The sequence below is a fragment of the Bufo bufo genome, chromosome 2, assembly GCF_905171765.1.
Source record: "Bufo bufo chromosome 2, aBufBuf1.1, whole genome shotgun sequence".
In the NCBI taxonomy this organism is placed as follows: domain Eukaryota; kingdom Metazoa; phylum Chordata; class Amphibia; order Anura; family Bufonidae; genus Bufo; species Bufo bufo.
In genome coordinates, this window is record NC_053390.1 from 506,616,134 (window position 1) to 506,635,143 (window position 19,010).

Consider the following 19,010-nt stretch of genomic DNA (forward strand, 5'->3'; position numbering starts at 1 on the left):
CAATACAGTTCCCATTATACACTTTCCCTATCCTGTACTTATTCTGTATTTAGTGTAAAATATGACAACCGTTTTTGTTTTGTTCTTTAGCAATATCAGTTACATGCTGCAGTAATTGTGACTATCTCTACAGAGCAATATCTATTTCAAACTAATGGGCAAGGTTTCCTTCAGTCAGAAAAGATGTTCTCTGGTGCTCACCATAAACAATCATTTTCAGTTAGTTTTACAAGACTGGGCTGTATGGTTCAGAGGCAGCTCTGAGATAGCTGTATTTTATTTTTATTTTTTATTTTTTTTACCTCCCCTCCTCTACAAAATAGTAATGGTTATGTAATACTTTGTACATACCCCAAAATAAATCCGGTAACAACTGCAAACGCACAATTCAAGGTCTTGTGTAGCTAAATTTAACAAAAAATTAAGTTATGACTGCTGGAACACAGAGAGGAGGAATGTTACTGGTAGGGTAAATGTAGTTATGTCACTAAGGGGTTGTCTCACTTCAGTAAATAACTTTCTCTACATGACAAAAGTTAATACAAGGCACTTACCAATGTATTGTTATTATCCATATTGCTTCCTTTGCCGACTGGATTCATTTTTCCACCACATTATACACTGCTCGTTTCCATGGTTACAGACCACCCTGTAATCCATCAGCAGTGGTCGTGCTTGCACACTATAGAACAGTGATGGTGGACCTTTTACAAACCAAGTGCCCAAACTGGAACCCAAAACCCACTTATTTATCGCAAAGTGCCAGCATTGTAATTTAACCTGAATACTACAATCCACTATAGTATATCTTCCATGTCCTTTATTATTTATCTATAGTAGCCTGTCTACATTCAGTGCGCTGCCTGTGCTGTTCATAGTGCGCCCTGCGCTGATGAATGGCAGGAAAATACTTTTTCCAGGGTGTGCCATAGCTTCGCCACCACTGCTGTAGAAAATAGCACCACCCTATGTAAGCTCCCACACTCCCAGCCACCAGAGAGGCCTACACTTTTTACTATATTGTGCAAGCACGGCCAGTCGGCGAAGTCTGACCCCTGCCAATCTGATATTGATGATCTGTCTTAAAGATGGGTCATCAATGTAAAATCCCAGAAAACCCCTCTAAGAATTTTTTTTGAAAAGCTAAATAGATAAATAGCATGTTTTGCTTACACATCTACATTTACACTCCCCCCAAAAGTACACGAGGACATAATAGCGCAAATCTGTTCTGCAGTGTCCATGTGGATTACTTAGTTAACATGTGGTTTGCTTTCACTTGGACTATTGGGCACCTACAATAAAATGGTTGAGTGGCAGAATTGTCTGTAGGTTGTCGAGAAGCAGAGGTCCGCTGGAAGGGAGTAACGCATGTCTGCAGGCTCTGACTTCACGCTGCATTAGTTTGCAGTGGGTGTGTAATGAACAACAGCAACACTGGAGCGCATAGGTCTGCACAGGAACGGTCTACAAAGAGCGCTAGGATATCTTTAATCAAGACAGTTTGCTTACATTTTCTTTATGGAATACCTCACAGAAAACTGATTGAAGAAGTGTAGATATCTGTTAAAGAGTGTGTCTGTTTTCTATATAGTACATTTCAGTAATTGTCAGTGCATAATGGCATAGGAACCTACTAAATCTCCTCATTGCTTAACTTAGGCACATAGAATTGCCCCACCTGGTGCCCATAGTGATGTAAAGAAGCACCAGTGTCCATAGCCTTCCCAAGATGGCAGAGTCTTCTACTGCACATGGGCTCAGGTACAGAATATCCATCACTTCCCTGAATGCCATGTATCTGCACCTGTACTGAACAGTTTCAGCGCATGGACAGAAGAAGAGGGAAGCGCCATCTTGAAGAGACTGTGGATACCGGTGCTTGTTTGCATCATTACCTTTGAGCACAAGGAGCAACTCCATGTGAGCCAAGGTAAGCCTGGAGGCCATTTTAGCAGGTTCCTATGCCATTACACAGTAGTGTATAGTATTACTGTAATTCATGGACAAACCCACACATCAATGTAAGTAAACATACTGTGCTCGTTCTCTGTAACCAATAAGTGCATTGCCTTCATTGTAAAGCTGTAAATGTGGAAGTTGGAATCTGAATATTTGTGGCCATGCGCTTCAAGTAAAGGTGGATTTACATGGCCCAGGAGCAATGATCTTGTATGGGGACGAGTGATGGAAGCAGCCATTGCTCATCCTCATACTGTGGAGGTGATCGCTGCTTGTAAATGCAGCGCTTCACCTCCACTTATTGAGCAGCCGACTGTCAGGGAGGACGCTTCCTTCCCAACAATCGACCTCTCCTTGCCCCATGTAAATCCACCTTAAATGGGCGAGAACTCCCCACACCTAACAAGCTCCAGACCCTGTGTGACATCGAAGTTAGGTGTAAGAAGCATAGATGTCCTGATGAAACTATTCTTTACCAATGGTAAGATATCCTGACAGCACGTTTGTTAGTGAAACATCTGCTTCACAGGCAATATATGTGTGAGGGGAGATTGATATCCTCATCTTCTGTTTTAATTTGATTGCTTGTAGCTGTCCAGCTTTACACTACGTATTCCCGGTCTTGAACATTTAGTATGCCTTTATAGTCTTCTGTGCACATGCTTCTGGTTAAGTCCTGAGTGCACTTGGATGGGCATAAACTTTTATTGCTATGTAAAATTACATTTATTGTCTGCTGAAGAAGCTTCCAGTGTGTGGTGGAACAAGAAATGATGTGGAAATAATGGGAAACTAACTTCATGAGTAGTTCCCTAGCACCCCTAATATTAAGGAATATTCCCTTTGATTCCGTTTTGCCTCATATTGTGATCTAACGTAGTGCTGTCAGGGGCGGATTGGCCATAGACCTTACAGGTAGGGCTCCCGGTGGGCTGATGCCAAGGGGGCCACCCAAGTCCCCTTTTCTGCTGCTGGCAGGGTACATAATGAGCTTTGTGGTAATTAACTCTTTGAGAATCAGATACTCATGTACCCGGCCAGCGATCCACATGCCCTCCTATATTGAACTGCTGTGACCCACATCTCCTCTCCTAAACCCCCTGCTCCGTATCATAATAGGAGACAACTGGAAGAGAAGGATGGAAAATGGCATGTATTGATGGCCACCACAGAGAGACAGCTTTTCGGGCAATATGTTTTGCTGCACTGTGGTATATGGTCCTGATGATCGTATTGCTGACCCTGCCCATTTGTTTTTCCCTGCCTTCTGTCAATTTGGACCCCCCCTCCCCCAATAACAGGGGGCCACTTTTAGGATGTACTACACCAGCAAATTATCTGACCAATCTGTGTGTGTGTGAACAGCCAGCTGACCACTGATAGGTCAGAAAATCTGTGTGTGTAATACAGCCCTAAAAAGTGTGTGGCTAATTAGTCTGTATATGTGTCCCAGCCCTTTTCTCCTCCTCACAGTCCTGTGTCCGGCTTTGAGACAACTGACCACAGAAGAAGCTGAACTCCTCTGCTCTGTCTGCAGTACAAGAAACTAAAAGCATTAAAGGGGTATTCTAGTTAGAGAACGTTCTCCTATCCGCAGGATGAGTTATAACCATTAGATCAGTGGGGGTCCTACTGCTGGGACCCCCACCAATCTCAAGAATAGGGGCCCCTTACCCTGTTGAGCTCCCCTGAACTAGACGGAACGGCTGTTTGGAAATGCACTGTGCATAGCTGTTAGCTGAACGATGTTTGGCTTTTATTTTCTTCTAACCCTTTCAATTTTCATCTAGCAGTTAACTGGGGATGGAGCTTAAAGGGGTTGTCTCATATTGATCATGTAGAGAAAGTTATTACAAGCCACTTACTAATGTATTGTGATTGTCCATATTGTCTCCTTTGCTGGCTTGATTCATTTCTCCACATTATACACTGCTCATTTCCATGTTTACGACCACCCTACAATCCAGCAATAGTGGTCGTGCTTGCACACTAAAGGAAAAAGCCAGCCTATGTGCACTTCCATGGCCCTGGCCATCGGAGAGCCCAGTGCTTTTTCCTACACTGTGCAAGCACGACCACTACTGCTGGATTGTGGTCGTAAACATGGAAATGAGCAGTGTATAATGTGGAGAAATGAATACAGCCAGCAAAGGAGACAATATGGACAATCGCAATACATTAGTAAGTGGCTTGTATTTACTTTCTCTACATGATAAATGCCATTTGCTGAAGTGACAAAACCCCTTTAAAGTGTAACTGCCGTTCTGTTTCTATTTATAGGCGAAGTGATATTGACCCTTTTTGTACTCTTAAAGGGAACCTGTCACCGGGATTTTGGGTATAGAGCTGAGGACATGGGTTGCTAGATGGCCGCTAAGCACATCCGCAATACCCAGTCCCCATAGCTCAGTGTGCTTTTATTGTGTAACAAAACCGATTTGATACATATGCAAATTAACATAAGAGTCATATCTTACTTGTCTGACCAGAGAAGAGTCATATTTTCAAGCTCTGACTCATCTCAGGTTAATTTGCATGTGTTACACAATAAAAGCACACAGAGCTATGGGGACTGGGTATTGCGGATGTGCTAGTGGCCATCTAGCAACCCATGTCCTCGGCTCTATACCCAAAATCCTGGTGACAGGTTCCCTTTAATTACTGAAATCGTACATTTCCATTTGACAATAGCTCTAAAATGGCCCATTTTGCCCCTTGGCAACGCTCCTCTGTCTTCTGGTTACATAGCAGTCTGTATTGAGCAAGTCTCCACTGCTATGTAAACAGAAGACTGGGATGTTGCTAAGGCTCAACATGGGCCACTTTAGAGCTATTTTTCTAATAGAAGTGTATGATTTCAGTAATTAACATATATTACAAAAATGGTCAGTGTCACTGCCTGTATACATTACACAAATAAAAACAGAACGGCAGTTACACTGCTAGATGAAAAGTGAAGGGGTTAGAAGAAAATAAAAGCTGGCCACACAAGATCAGCTAACAGCTATTTCTCCTAAGTCCACCACAGACCTGCACATTCAGTATTGTCAAGTGTAGATGCATAGTGGTGCTATCAGATGTGTCTTGTAGAAGCTTAGGCTACTTTCACACTCGCGTTTGGTGCGGATCCGTCATGGACCTGCACCAACGCTTCCGTTCAGATAATACAACCGTCTGCATCCGTTCAGAACGGATCCGTTTGTATTATCTTTAACATAGCCAAAACGGATCCATCTTGAACACCATTGAAAGTTAATGGGGGGGCGGATCCGTTTTCTATTGTGTCAGTGAAAACGGATCCGTTTGCCTCCGCATCATCAGGCGGACACCAAAACGCTGCAAGCAGTGTTTTGGTGGCCACCTCCAGAGCAGAACGGAGCCAAACTGATGCATTCTGAGCGGATCCTTATCCATTCGGAATGCATTAGGGCAAAACTGATCAGTTTTGGACCGCTTGTGAGATCCCGGAACGGATCTCACAAACTGAAACCAAAACGCCAGTGTGAAGGTAGCCTAACCTCACACAGGTTTAAGCATGTTGAAATCCAAGAGGCTGATCCCTTTGTTCCCAACTAGTCAGGAGGCCTTCATATACATAAGATGGTGATTGTTCTGTTAAGTGTAGTCTCATTAAATTCCCTTTTTATTAAGGCGCAGTATGTCAATCATGTTTCCGAACATTGTTTTTTCAGGGATGTGTAAAAGCTTCAAAGGTAACCAGTCACTGTGTTTTAAGGTACTGTCACACTAGCGTTATTGTTTTCTGGTGTTGAGTTCCGTCCTAGGGGCTCAATACTGGAAAAGAACTGATCAGTTTTATCCTAATGCATTCTGAATGGAGAGCGATCCGTTCAGGATGCATCAGTTCAGTCCCTCTTACGTTTTTTGGACGGAGAAAATACCGCAGCATGCTGCAGTTTTCTCTCCGGCCAAAAATCCTGAACACATGCCGGATCCAGCATTAATTTACATTGAAGTGTATTAGTGCCAGATCCCTCATTGACGGATCCATTCTTCCGGTCTGCGCATGCGCAGACCTTTAAATCTGTGAAAAAAAAATACCAGATCCGTTTTTCCGGATGACACCAGAGAGACGGATCCGGTATTGTAATGCATTTGTGAGACTGATCCGGATCCGTCTACAAATAGCTTCCGTTTGCATACAGATTGCTGGATCCAGCAGGCAGTTCCGTCGCCGGAACTGCCTGCCGGAATCCAGCAACGCAAGTGTGAAAGTACCCTTAGCCACTTATTAATTATTGGTAAAAAAAAAATGAAGAAAAAAATAAACATAAATAGCACAATTTGTATCACTGCATTCTGTAAAAACCTGATCTATAAAAGGATCACGTTACTTATCCGAAACAGCATTTTTTTGTCACCTCAACTTCTATAAAAATGGTATGAAAGCGATCCAAAGAAGAAATGTGTACCAATAGAAACTACTGCTTGTCCCGCATAAAACCAGCACTCACACAGCTGACTTGACAGAAAAATACTTGTAAAATTATGGATCTTATGTAGGGTAATGCCAAAAAGCTTCTCTTCTCCATACGGTTTTGTTTCCCGGCAGCAGATCGTGTTTACACAGCACAATCTACCACTGGGAAATGATGATCTTTTGTGCTGCATTCATCGGGTGGGCGGTGTACACCACCAGATCATCGCTAACCAGCATAACTAGTAACGTTAGTTAGTGATGATTGTTTCAATGGTCGGCCCATAACACTCATGTAGCTGCAAACCTAACCCTAATGGCTTATGCACATGGCCAATTCTGGATCCACAAAACACAGATGCCAGCCGTGTGCATTCTGCATTTTGTGGAACGGAATGTCCTGCCCTCTATAGAACTGTCCTATCCCATGTTCTATTTTTGCTTTTTTTTCACGTTATGCACACGGCCGTTGTTTTGGTCCGCATCCAAGCCGCCGTTTTGGCGGCTCGGATGCGGACCCATTCACTTCAGTGGGGCCGCAAAAGATACAAACAGCACTCAGTGTGCTGTCCGCAGCCGTTGCTCCGTTCCGTGGCCCCGCTAAAAAAAAATATAACATGTCCTATTCTTGTCCGCGCTTTGTGGACAAGAATAGGCATTTATATTAAAGGCTGTCCATGCGGTTCCGCAAATTGCGGAACGCACACGGACGCCATCCGTGTTTTGCGGATCCGCGATCTGCGGACCGCAAAACGCACCACGGTTGTGTGCATGAGGCCTTAAATGTATTTTTTTAGGGTTTTATGTGATAGACCAATACAAAGTAGCAAGTATGTGTGAAAAAGAAAATACCATTTAAATATTTATTTTTTTATTCAGCCCCCTGTACAGTGTGACCAATTGCCTTCAGAAGTCACCTAACTAGTAAATAGGGTCCACGTGTGTGAATACTTCAAGGCACTGTATGTACATGCAGTCTTTGGTGACATGGCACTAAGATGTTGTATATCCTTGCATCTGGACCAGCTCACACATATTTTCTACCCCAGAGCTCCTAAGCTTACACCTCCTGTATTTATTTGGACTACTTACATTATCTAGGGATTGATCTCTCCGCCCTGTCCATATTTAGTAGTTTATGGCTCATTACTTGATGAAATCCTAAAGATCTATCTCTAATCTACTCCTGTTAACTTGGGACTATGCGTCTCCCAGCACTCCATGCGAGCACTACTTCCTCTTCATTTCACTGCAGGTCGTCTCGGAAGCGAGTGTAATTACAAGTACTTGCTCCATTCACTTGGAGCGCCGCCTCAAACAGCTGATCGGCGGGGCTCCAGGGTGTCAGATCCAGAAAACTGGCATAAAAGAAGATAAATTCACCGGGCCCTCTGGCCCTGTACTCACCAAGCCCTCTTTTTGGCAAAATGGCAAGGGTGGCGTAGAAACGCCATTTGTGCCTAGATTTATGCACAATGGTGCTTAAAAAGTGGCAAATGCAAGCTCCTTTTCATTCCTTTCTTCCCAGAATTCCAGAGGAGCATGTATGGCTTATAAGCCTCCTAACGCCGATGAAGGCGCTCTCCCTAAGGAGAGATAGTATCCCCCAAATCCAATCCAAGTTGCCTGTTTTAAGTTGGGGTACCAATGCTTTCTTTTTGTTAAAGGGGAGACGTTACTTCCCAGTTACACTTTCACTTTCACCAGTTACACTGGTGCGGATCCTTCTTGTATCTGCACAGACGGATCTGCACCGATAATGCAAAAGCTTGTATCTGTTCATAATGGATCCGTTTGCATTATTCATTAAAAAAATGGATCCGTCTTGACTTACATTGAAAGTCAATGGGGGATGGATCCGTTTTCAATTGCACCATATTGTATCAGTGAAAAACGGATCAGTCCCCATTGACTTACATTGTAAGTCGGGCGGATCAGTTTTGCTCTGCATCGTTAGGTGGTCACCAAAAAGCTGCAAGCTGTGTTTTAGTGACCGTCTAAAAAACACAACGGAGGCCAAACGCAGCCAAATTGATGCATTCTGAACGGATCCTTTTATTAATGGTGAGCAAATTAAACACTACATGTTAGACAAGTCCTAATCCTAGGTAAGATCCTGTCAGAATGAAGAATTGTTTGCTTTTCTGCTTTGTTTAGACTGCATCCAATCTATGGCGCTATATATATCGTTACTGTAAAGAGCAATATTACTGCCCTCTGAAACTAGTCTGTCCATAGACAGTAGATAAATGTCCAAGGAGATGAGGATCGGGCACATGACTACATCACTGCTGTTTCATTGTGTACGGTCCCACATAGCGGCTGGTTGGCAGGTGAATTGTTTCATTTATTCTTAATGGCTGAGTGAGTTTTACAAAAGTAAGAGAGGGCAGCAGCTCTTGAAATCCATAATTAGTGAACCAGTAAGTGTATTTATTGGATCACTAATGATGGATTAATGCAAACAGCGAGTGCGTCCCTTTCTTATTTTTGGAATATACACAGGAGAGTTTTTTGTGAGCTCGGCTCCTTTCGGATGGATGCACACAGGGGTGCTCTTCAGTGTTTTACAGGTTTAGGCCTCATGCACATGACTGTTGTTGTGTTCCCTTCCGCAAAATGGGGTTCCGTTGTTCCGTGATCAGTTTGTTTTTGTTTCCATGTGTCTTCCTTTATTTTTGGAGGGTAAAAAAAAAAGTCTAAGACAGGTTTGCCATGCAAATGATAGGAAAAAAACGGACGCGGATGACAATCTTGTGTGCCTTTGCGTTTTTTAGCGGTCCCATTTACTTGAATGGACAGGACAGGTTATATTTAATAGGTAATAATAGGACTGGAACCACGGATTCGGATGGCAAACGGTGCATTAGCAGAGTTTTCAACGGACCCATTGAAAATCAATGGGTTCGCAGAAAATCACGAAAAACGGCGCAACGGACACGGAATAAAACAACGGTCGTGTGCATGAGGCCTTACTTGCCAAACCACGTAGCCATCAAATTGCAAACAGAACCCACTTGCATGCCACAACTTCTCCGCAGGATGCTGTGTGTACTCTGACATGACAAGAAATAGATTAGTTTACTTTAATGACCCATGTGCACTTTGGTAATACAATGTAAACGTGCGTATCTGTTGTAAAGTAGAATGTACATGCTCAGATTGCTCTGCCCTGTCCTCAGGGTGTGTTGCATTCCCCCCTTTCTTTTGGCAGGAGGATCTGGAAGCATCGGGCGGCTGGAGATAAGAAGTAGTAGGACAGTTTCTGTCTTCTGTCTTGCTCTTATCTAGTAAGACTGCTGCCCTGCACTACATTATAGTATGAGCGTCCGCAGGGTTACATATGAACATTGCTTTGCTTCCTGGAGTGTAGCCAATATTGATGATAGCATGAACTACTTCCTATCATATGATATCCTGTAACTAGGATAGTCCGAGAATAGACTATCCGCTATATCAGTTTGTGTTACAGGAGCAAATGGTAATAGACACACAAGTGCTGGGAATGTCTATATGCTGATTTAGACACTTAATTTGTGAGCCCCATTGGGAACAGAGTGAAGCTAGTGTCCCTAAAGCGCCACGGAATATGTTAGCGCTATATAATTGAGTGTGATGAAATAAACCCCTTAAAGGGCTTCTGTCACCCCACTAAACTGTTGTTGTTTTTTTGTTACTTATAATCCCTATACTGCGATTTCTGCATACATACTGTAATTAATCATTTTGGTTCAGCAGATTCTGTTAAAAACTTACTTTTAAAATATGCAAATTACCTTGCTACCAGCAAGTAGGACGGCTACTTGCTGGTAGCAGCCGCATCCTCCTATCCTAAAGACGCCCCCTCCGCATGTTGATTGACAGGGCCATGACGGGATCGTCCTTTGGCTGGTCCTGTCTGCTATCAAGATCTCGCGCCTGCGCCGTAACTGTATTCAGTCGGCACAGGCGCACTGAGAGGCGGGCGCTCCTTCAGCCGCTCCATTCTCAATGCGCCTGCGCCGATGACGTCACATCTACACCCGGCGCAGGCGCATTAAGGAAGGAGCGGCCGAGCGAGCGTCCTCCTCTCAGTGCGCCTGCGCCGACTGAAGACAGGTACGGCGCAGGCGCCAGATTTTGAATGCAAACAGGGCCAGCAGAGAGAGATCTTTAGGATAGGAGGATGCGGCTGCTACCAGCAAGTAGCCGCCCTACTTGCTGGTAGCAAGGTAATTAGCATATTTTAAAAGTAAGTTTTTAACAGAATCTGCTGAACCAAAATGTTTAATTACAGTATGTATGCAAAAATCGCAGTATAGGGATTATAAGTAACCAAAAAAAAAAAAGTTTAGTGGGGTGACAGAAGCCCTTTAAGTACCGGGCCCATTTTTATTTAATTTTTTTCCTCCCCTCGTTCCATTAGCCATAACGTTTTAATTTTCCATTGATATAGCCATATGAGGGCTTATTTTTTACGGGATAAGGCTACTTTCACACTCGCGTTTTGTGCGGTTCCGTCATGGACGTATGCGTTCAGATAATACAACCGTCTGCATCCGTTCAGAATGGATCCGTTTGTATTATCTTTAACATGAAATGGAGGACGGATCCGTTTTCTATTGTGGCAGTGAAAACAGATCAGTCCCTATTGACTTACATTTTGTGCCAGGACGGATCCGTTTGCAGGCAGCGTTTTTGTGTCCATCTCCAAAGCAAAATGGAGACTGATCGGAGGCAAACTGATGTATTCTGAGCGGATCCTTTTTTTTATTCAGAATGCATTAAAGTATAACTGTCATATATATATTTTTTTTGGAGTATTGGATTGTGGTGATTAATATCACCTTGGTGGCCCTATTTCAACTTTTCACTGTGTATTCAATTACCCCTTAAGGCTAGGTCTACACGACGACATTTGTCGCGCGACAATAAGTCGCGTGACAAATAGGGCGCAGCATTTGTCGCGCAACATTTTGTTGCACCAATGTCGCGCGACAATTTTTAGAATGGCAGTCTATTGTGTCGCACTGCAACATGCGACTGTTGCGTCGCAGCATGTTGCAGTGCGACACCATAGACTGCCATTCTAAAAATTGTCGCGCGACATTGGTGCAACAAAATGTCGCGCGACAAATGTCGTCGTGTAGACCTAGCCTTATTCCACAGTTTTGTTCCCTGTACTGCCTACTTTTACCTGTGCTTAAAATAGTGTTGCTAGGCATGGTCCGTCCTTTGTTGAAGGACGGAGGACGCAGAAGCACGCTGTGTGCAAGGTCAGATTACTGACAGCCAGGGACTGTAAGTAAATGATTAAAGCCAGGTCCTCCCCAGCAGCTGATAACCGTGCCTGGGCTGTGTGCACTTCTCCCTGTCCCTGCGCTTGGCAGACGCTCCCTCACTCAGCAAAGCTGGAGAATGCAGAGTGGAAGCAGCGCAGACCAGAGAAGGTAGATCTGCTATCTGCTCAGTGTATTAATGAAAGCAACATGTGGTAAGAGGACCCCTTTGTGCTGCAGGAGATTAACCCTTTAGGGGGGAGAGCTCTGGTTACTGACACTTTTGGGGGGCTATTGTTACTGGCTAGTGAGGGCAGGCTGGATTAGCCTCAGGGTGAGGGCAGTGGCGGCCATCTTAACCTCCTCAGGACTGCCATACGCAGGATTGCGTCTTTGCGGCGGTCCTGTTACTCTGGGTGGACGCATATACGCGTCCCCTCGCAATAGCCGAGATTTCCTGTGAACGCGCGCACACAGGCGCGCGCGTTCACAAGAACGGAAGGTAAGCGAGTGGATCTCCAGCCTGCCAGCGGCGATCGTTCGCTGGCAGGCTGGAGATGTGCTTTTTTTTTTTTTTTTAACCCCTAACAGGTATATTAGACGCTGTTTTGATAACAGCGTCTAATATACCTGCTACCTTGTCCTCTGGTGGTCTCTTTTGCTTGGATCGACCACCAGAGGACACAGGCAGCTCAGTAAAGTAGCACCAAACACCACTACACTACACTACACCCCCCCCCCCCGTCACTTATTAACCCCCTATGAACCACTGATCACCCCATATAGACCCCCCTGTCATTGATCACCCCCCCTGTCATTGATCACCCCCCTGTCATTGATCACCCCCCTGTAAGGCTCCAGACGTCCATATGATTTTTACGGATCCACGGATACATGGATCGGATCCGCAAAACACATGCGGACGTCTGAATGGAGCCTTACAGGGGGGTGATCACCCATATAGACTCCCTGATCACCCCCCCTGTCATTGATCACCCCCCTGTCATTGATCACCCCCCTGTAAGGCTCCATTCAAACGTCCGTATGATTTTTACGGATCCACTGATACATGGATCGGATCCGCAAAACACATACGGACATCTGAATGGAGCCTTACAGGGGGGTAAACAATGATGGGGGTGATCACCCCATATAGACTCCCTGATCACCCCCCTGTCATTGATCACCCCCCTGTAAGGCTGCATTCAGATGTCCGTATGATTTTTACGGATCCACTGATACATGGATCGGATCCGCAAAACACATACGGACATCTGAATGGAGCCTTATAAGGGGGTGATCAATGACGGGGGTGATCACCCCATATAGACTCCCTGATCACCCCCCTGTCATTGATCACCCCCTTGTAAAGCTCCATGCAGACATTTTTTTGGCCCAAGTTAGCGGAAATTATAATTTTTTTTCTTACAAAGTCTCATATTCCACTAACTTGTGTCAAAAAATAAAATCTCACATGAACTCACCATACCTCTCACGGAATCCAAATGCGTAAAAAATTTTTGACATTTATATTCCAGACTTCTTCTCACGCTTTAGGGCCCCTAGAATGCCAGGGCAGTATAAATACTCCACATGTGACCCCATTTCGGAAAGAAGACACCCCAAGGTATTCCGTGAGGGGCATATTGAGTCCATGAAAGATTGAAAATTTTTGTCCCAAGTTAGCGGAAAGGGAGACTGTGAGGAAAAAAAATAAAAAATCAATTTCCGCTAACTTGTGCCAAAAAAAAAAAAATTCTATGAACTCTCCATGCCCCTCATTGAATACCTTGGGGTGTCTTCTTTCCAAAATGGGGTCACATGTGGGGTATTTATACTGCCCTGGCATTCTAGGGGCCCTAAAGCGTGAGAAGAAGTCTGGGATCCAAATGTCTAAAAATGCCCTCATAAAAGGAATATGGGCCCCTTTGCGCATCTAGGCTGCAAAAAAGTGTCACACATCTGGTATCGCCGTACTCAGGAGAAGTTGGGCAATGTGTTTTGGGGTGTCATTTTACATATACCCATGCTGGGTGAGATAAATATCTTGGTCAAATGCCAACTTTGTATAAATAAATGGGAAAAGTTGTCTTTTGCCGAGATATTTTGATTTCAAACCACTTCTCACGCATTCGGCCCCTAAAATGCCAGGGCAGTATAACTACCCCACAAGTGACCCCATTTTGGAAAGGACCTTTGGTGACGTCAGATCACATGCTCCAATCACATGGTCCATCACCGCGGTGATGGACCATGTGATTGGAGCATGTGATCTGACGTCACCAAAGGTCCTTTAGCCCATAGTTCATCTTTTGAGAAGTAAAGAAGAGACCGGGACTTACGCGAACAAACGGAGAAGGTGAGTTAATTTTTTTTTTTTTTTTTTTTAACCCTCAACTGATCACTTACTATGCATTCTGTTTTCAGAATGCTATTATTTTCCCTTATAACCATGTTATAAGGGAAAATAATACAGTGAATAGACTGTCACCTAGCAACCATGCGTGAAAATCGCACAGGATCCGCACTTGCTTGCAGATGCTTGAGATTTTCACGCAACACCATTCACTTCTATGGGGCCTGCGTTGCGTGAAAAACGCAGAATATAGAGCATGCTGCGATTTTCACGCAACGCACAAGTGACGCGTGAAAATCACCGCTCATCTGAACAGCCCCATAGAAATGAATGGGTCAGGATTCAGTACGGGTGCAATACGTTCACCTACCGCATTGCACCCGCGCGGAATACTCGCCCGTGTGAACGCAGCCTTAGTTGTATTTTTTAAGTGCACCATTTAATTTAGCATGTTAGAAAACAGGAAAATTCTTTGTGGGGTTAAATTGAAAAACCCCTAAATTCCGCCAAGGTTTTTGTGATTTTTGACGTCACGCCGTTCACTGTGCACTAAAAATGACATCCTTATTCTGCAACGATACCAAACTTGTATAGTGTTTTTTTTTTTTGTTTGTTTTGTTTTGTTTTTTACATTTTCTGACATCGATAACTTTTTTTAAATTTCCATTCACAGAGCTGCATGAGGGCTTGCTTTTTGCGGGACAAACTAGTTTTTATTGGTACCATTTTTCTATCACTTCAATTTTTTTTGTGGGAGGAGATGTGTTTTTCTTCTTCTTTTTTTTTTTTTTTTTTTTTTTTCCATTACAGTGTTTACCACACAGGAATTTTTCAACAGTTCAGATATTTTCAGACACAGCGTTACCTGATAGGTTTATATTTTTTTTTATTAATATATGTAAATTAGGGATTTAAACTCTTAATATTTTTTTTTACGTTTCATTTAATAAGAACCTGGGATCTTTTCATCCTTTGTCCTATTCACCCTAATAGAGATCTAATAGGATATTCACATGCTCCTAAGCTTACTATGGCAGGTCTGGAAGGCTTCACAAGCGTCCAGGCTGCCGTGGTAACTGATCGGAGCCCCGTGATTTATACTGTAGGGACTCCATTCGGAAGGCAAAGGGAGCCGCATCCCTCTGCCTTGCCTCACAGGTGCCACGATCAGAGTGGATTGTGGTACCTGAGGGGTTAAATGACAAGGTTTGGCAGGATCGCCATTCCCCGTCATTGCGGCTGGTTGTCTGCTGCATGATGCAGCAAGCACCTGCTGCGTATGGAGCGGGCTCACCGCTCAATACATTACCTCCACCACCTGTACATGGTTGAAGGGGTTAAACAGGTTTTCCGGAATTTGTGGGTTTTTAACAAATATGCTCGTGTACTTGCTTACCTCATTCTCATCTTCACCATAATTTTTTTTTTTTTTTTTTTTTTTTAACTCCTCACCATGTAAACATATATCTCCCTGGTGTGTAACAATTTTGCAGAACAGGTGCAGACTGATTCATTTCAATGATCAAAAGATAGAGCATGTCCTATTATTGTTTGCAATCGTGGACAATAATGGGCATTTCTATCATGGGGCTAGCCGTGTGCGTTTCTCAAAATATGGAATGCACACGGTTGGTACCTGTGTTTTTGCGGATCCACAAACCACTTATGGTCGTGTGAATGGACCTGAAAATAGAGCTGTGCTGCGATTCCCTGCACAGTGGAGGGTCAGTAGTGCTGCCACACCGCTGTGATGGGTAGAACTCCTTTTGCCGTGTAGTTGAATGCAGTGTAAGCAGCCACTTCATGCTGGGAAGAAGCTGTCCTTCGTCTGCCCCAATCACTACTTTTCTCACACATCTCCAGAACCCTTTCTGTCCCATTTCGAAATTGTACTGCGCACTTTAGGAGCCAGCCCTTTCTGTTGCATTTCTCCAGATGATTGGGCGGGTTACTTGTCCTGGTAATGAGGTACTCGGAGGGGAGAGCGGTTTTGCTGTTCTGTTTTTCTCTGCTGCACTGACTTTCTGTCTGCCATTTCCTCATCTGTATTTTCCTATCTCTCTTCCCTTTCCCTTCTGCTCTTTCTGTCTGTAGATATTCCAGGAGATACTGAAGAGCTCAGCCATAAGTGGTGACTTCTCACCCTCCTGTCCCCACCTGCAAGACGGTACAGATGAAAAGAACTAATCCTGACAAACAGCTTCTACTGTATGTTATATCTTGGCTGGGTGATGTCAAACACTTTTCTGTACATTACACACGCGGTATCACTTCTCTGTACACGGGGAATAGCCGGGCAGATTCTGTTCTCATACGTGCAAATAATGTGAAACATGCTTATTGAGCATGATGAGCCTACTGCAGCTGCTTCCTTTCCTACAAGAATGTTTGTGTCTTTGAAGATTGGCTGTGATGCACCAGATCCAGGAAATTACCTGTTGGTTAAGACAGGTTTAGTACAACACAAAAGGTCCATTTTGTAAGCTCTCTGAGGATTGTGTTCCTTGGAAACTGCAATGACAGGTTCTTTCTCTTTTGGGATGTGCTGAGATAAATGCTCTTCTCCAATTAGGGGCTTTCTTTGATGTTCTCATTGATTATGGGGTACGCATGGGAAGGTCCCAGTTTTAAGGTGGGTAGGCTCTTGATATCTATCACGACAGCACGTTTCTTGTAGGGACAGGGGAGGAAAGTGCTAGGTATGAATTTTTGTTATTTTGTTACTTTAACTGCTGCAGGGGAAGTATTTATGTAATAATACCCTCAGTGTAATACTATAGATTCCAGGACTTTCAGGGTTACACAGCATTAGAATGAGCGGAGGTCAGCATAGGACCTAACTGTGACACTGTGAGTTTCTCGAATTAAACTTGCTCGTGTGTGTCTGGCTTAAAGGGGTTATCCAATACTATAAACTGACCCCCCCCCCCATATGCCAGGCCCCTCACAGGGAATATACTTGCACCACTCCTGGTCCCCACACTGCCGCTGCTGCTTCTCCCTGTGCACCAATGATCTGGTGTTGGGGGCAGTTTAAAGTATTGGATAACCCCTTTAAGGGTATATTTACACTACACTTGCAGTATACTTTTGGCTTATGTGTGTGAAGTGCCACTGGTGTATATGTCAAACATATCCATAAGAGCCTGTTTACCCTATGGAGGCCAAAATAGTGTATTTTTGGCTTCTTTGGGATGGTAGGTATCTGTTTCATATACTGTTGCTGTATAGAATAGCTTAGTTGACTATGCTGTTCTCTGCAGAAGCATCTAGTAAAAAAAAAAAAGTCTACTGACCGATACATATACAGTATATTATAATTTTTTTACTTTGGAGCCTGACAGTGACGGGTGACAGTATATGCTTACATAGTTATAGTGGCACACTATCTAGGATATGTTGGAATATAGAACTGCTGTACACTGCAGTGTGAATGCACTGTAACTTAATAGGTTAAATTAAAGGTCCCTAAATTCTGTCAAAAGAAAGGAAGGGGTTGCCTGGCCACTTATGGGGTCATTTATTAAGAACGGCGTTTTAGACACTGGTCTTAATACCCCTTGTGCTGGTGCATGATGCAACTCAGGCTACTTTCACACTGGCGTTTTGGCTTTCCGTTTGTGAGATCCGTTCAGGGCTCTCACAAGCGTCCACAACGGATCAGTTTTGTCCTAATGCATTCTGAATGGAAAAGGATCCGCTCAGAATGCATCAGTTTGCCCCCGTTCAGTCTCCATTCCGCACTGGAGGCGGACACAAAAACTCTGCTTGCAACATTTTGGTGTCCGTCTGACAAATCATAGCCAAACGGATCCGTTCTGACACACAATGTAAGTCAATGGGGATGGATCCGTTTTCTATGACACAATCTGGCACAATAGAAAATGGATCCGTCCTGCATTGACTTTCAATGGTGTTCAAGAAGGTTCCGACTTGGCTATGTTAAAGATAATACAAACGGATCCGTTCTGAACGGATGCAGACGGTTGTATTATCTGAACGGATCAGTCTGTGCAGATCCATGACGTATCCGCACCAAACGCGAGTGTGAAAGTAGCCCAAGTTATATAGATGCACTGGCCTCTGCATTCACTGCCAGCCTAAGGCTACGTCTACACGACGACATTTGTCGCGCGACAGGGCACAATCATTTTTATAATGGCAGTCTATGGTGTCGCACTGCAACATGCAACATGCTGCGACTGCGATGCAACAGTCGCAGAAAAATCCATCTCGAATGGATTTTCTGCGACTGTTGCGTCGCAGCATGTTGCAGTGTGACACCATAGACTGCCATTATAAAAATTGTCACGTGACATTAGTGCAACAAAATGTCGTGCGACAAATGTCGTCGTGTAGACGTAGCCTAAATCTACGTCTGCTCCCTTGCTGGCCTAGATTTAGATAATTTTCTATGACCTGGCGTGAGCGGGAAAAATGCCCTTTGTGACCGAATCGGTTACAGATGTACGTCAAAAATTGGCGTATATCTATTAATAGACCCCTTAAAGGGAACCTGTCACCAGGATTTTGTGTATAGAGCTGAGGACATGGGTTGCTAGATGGCCGCTAGCACATCCGCAATACCCAGTCCCCATAGCTCTGTGTGCTTTTATTGTGTAAAAAAACGATTTGATACATATGCAAATTAACCTGAGATGAGTCCTGTCCCTGACTCCTCTCACGTACAGGACTCATCTCAGGTTAATTTGCATATGTATCAAATCGTTTTTTTACACAATAAAAGCACACAGAGCTATGGGGACTGGATATTGCGGATGTGCTAGCGGCCATCTAGCAACCCATGTCCTCAGCTCTGTACCCAAAATCCCGGTGACAAGTTCCCTTTAATGTTTTATAAACCACTCAGATTTGGTTAAAATAATAAAAGAAGTAATACCTCACCAATCCTCCACTGCTCCTCTTTAAGCACTCGTCAGGTGCCCTGCTGTCTCTGTAGTTCCAGTGATTGGCTGCAGCAGTCACATGTCCTTGT

The 19,010-nt window shown here is 44.0% G+C and overlaps 1 protein-coding gene across 1 annotated transcript in view; it reads left to right on the forward strand.

Annotated features, from left to right (window-relative positions):
* B4GALT1 (beta-1,4-galactosyltransferase 1) overlaps positions 1-19,010 on the forward strand; it is an 85,495-nt gene that overhangs the window by 23,621 nt on the left and 42,864 nt on the right. The gene's annotated exons all lie outside the window — the stretch shown is intronic.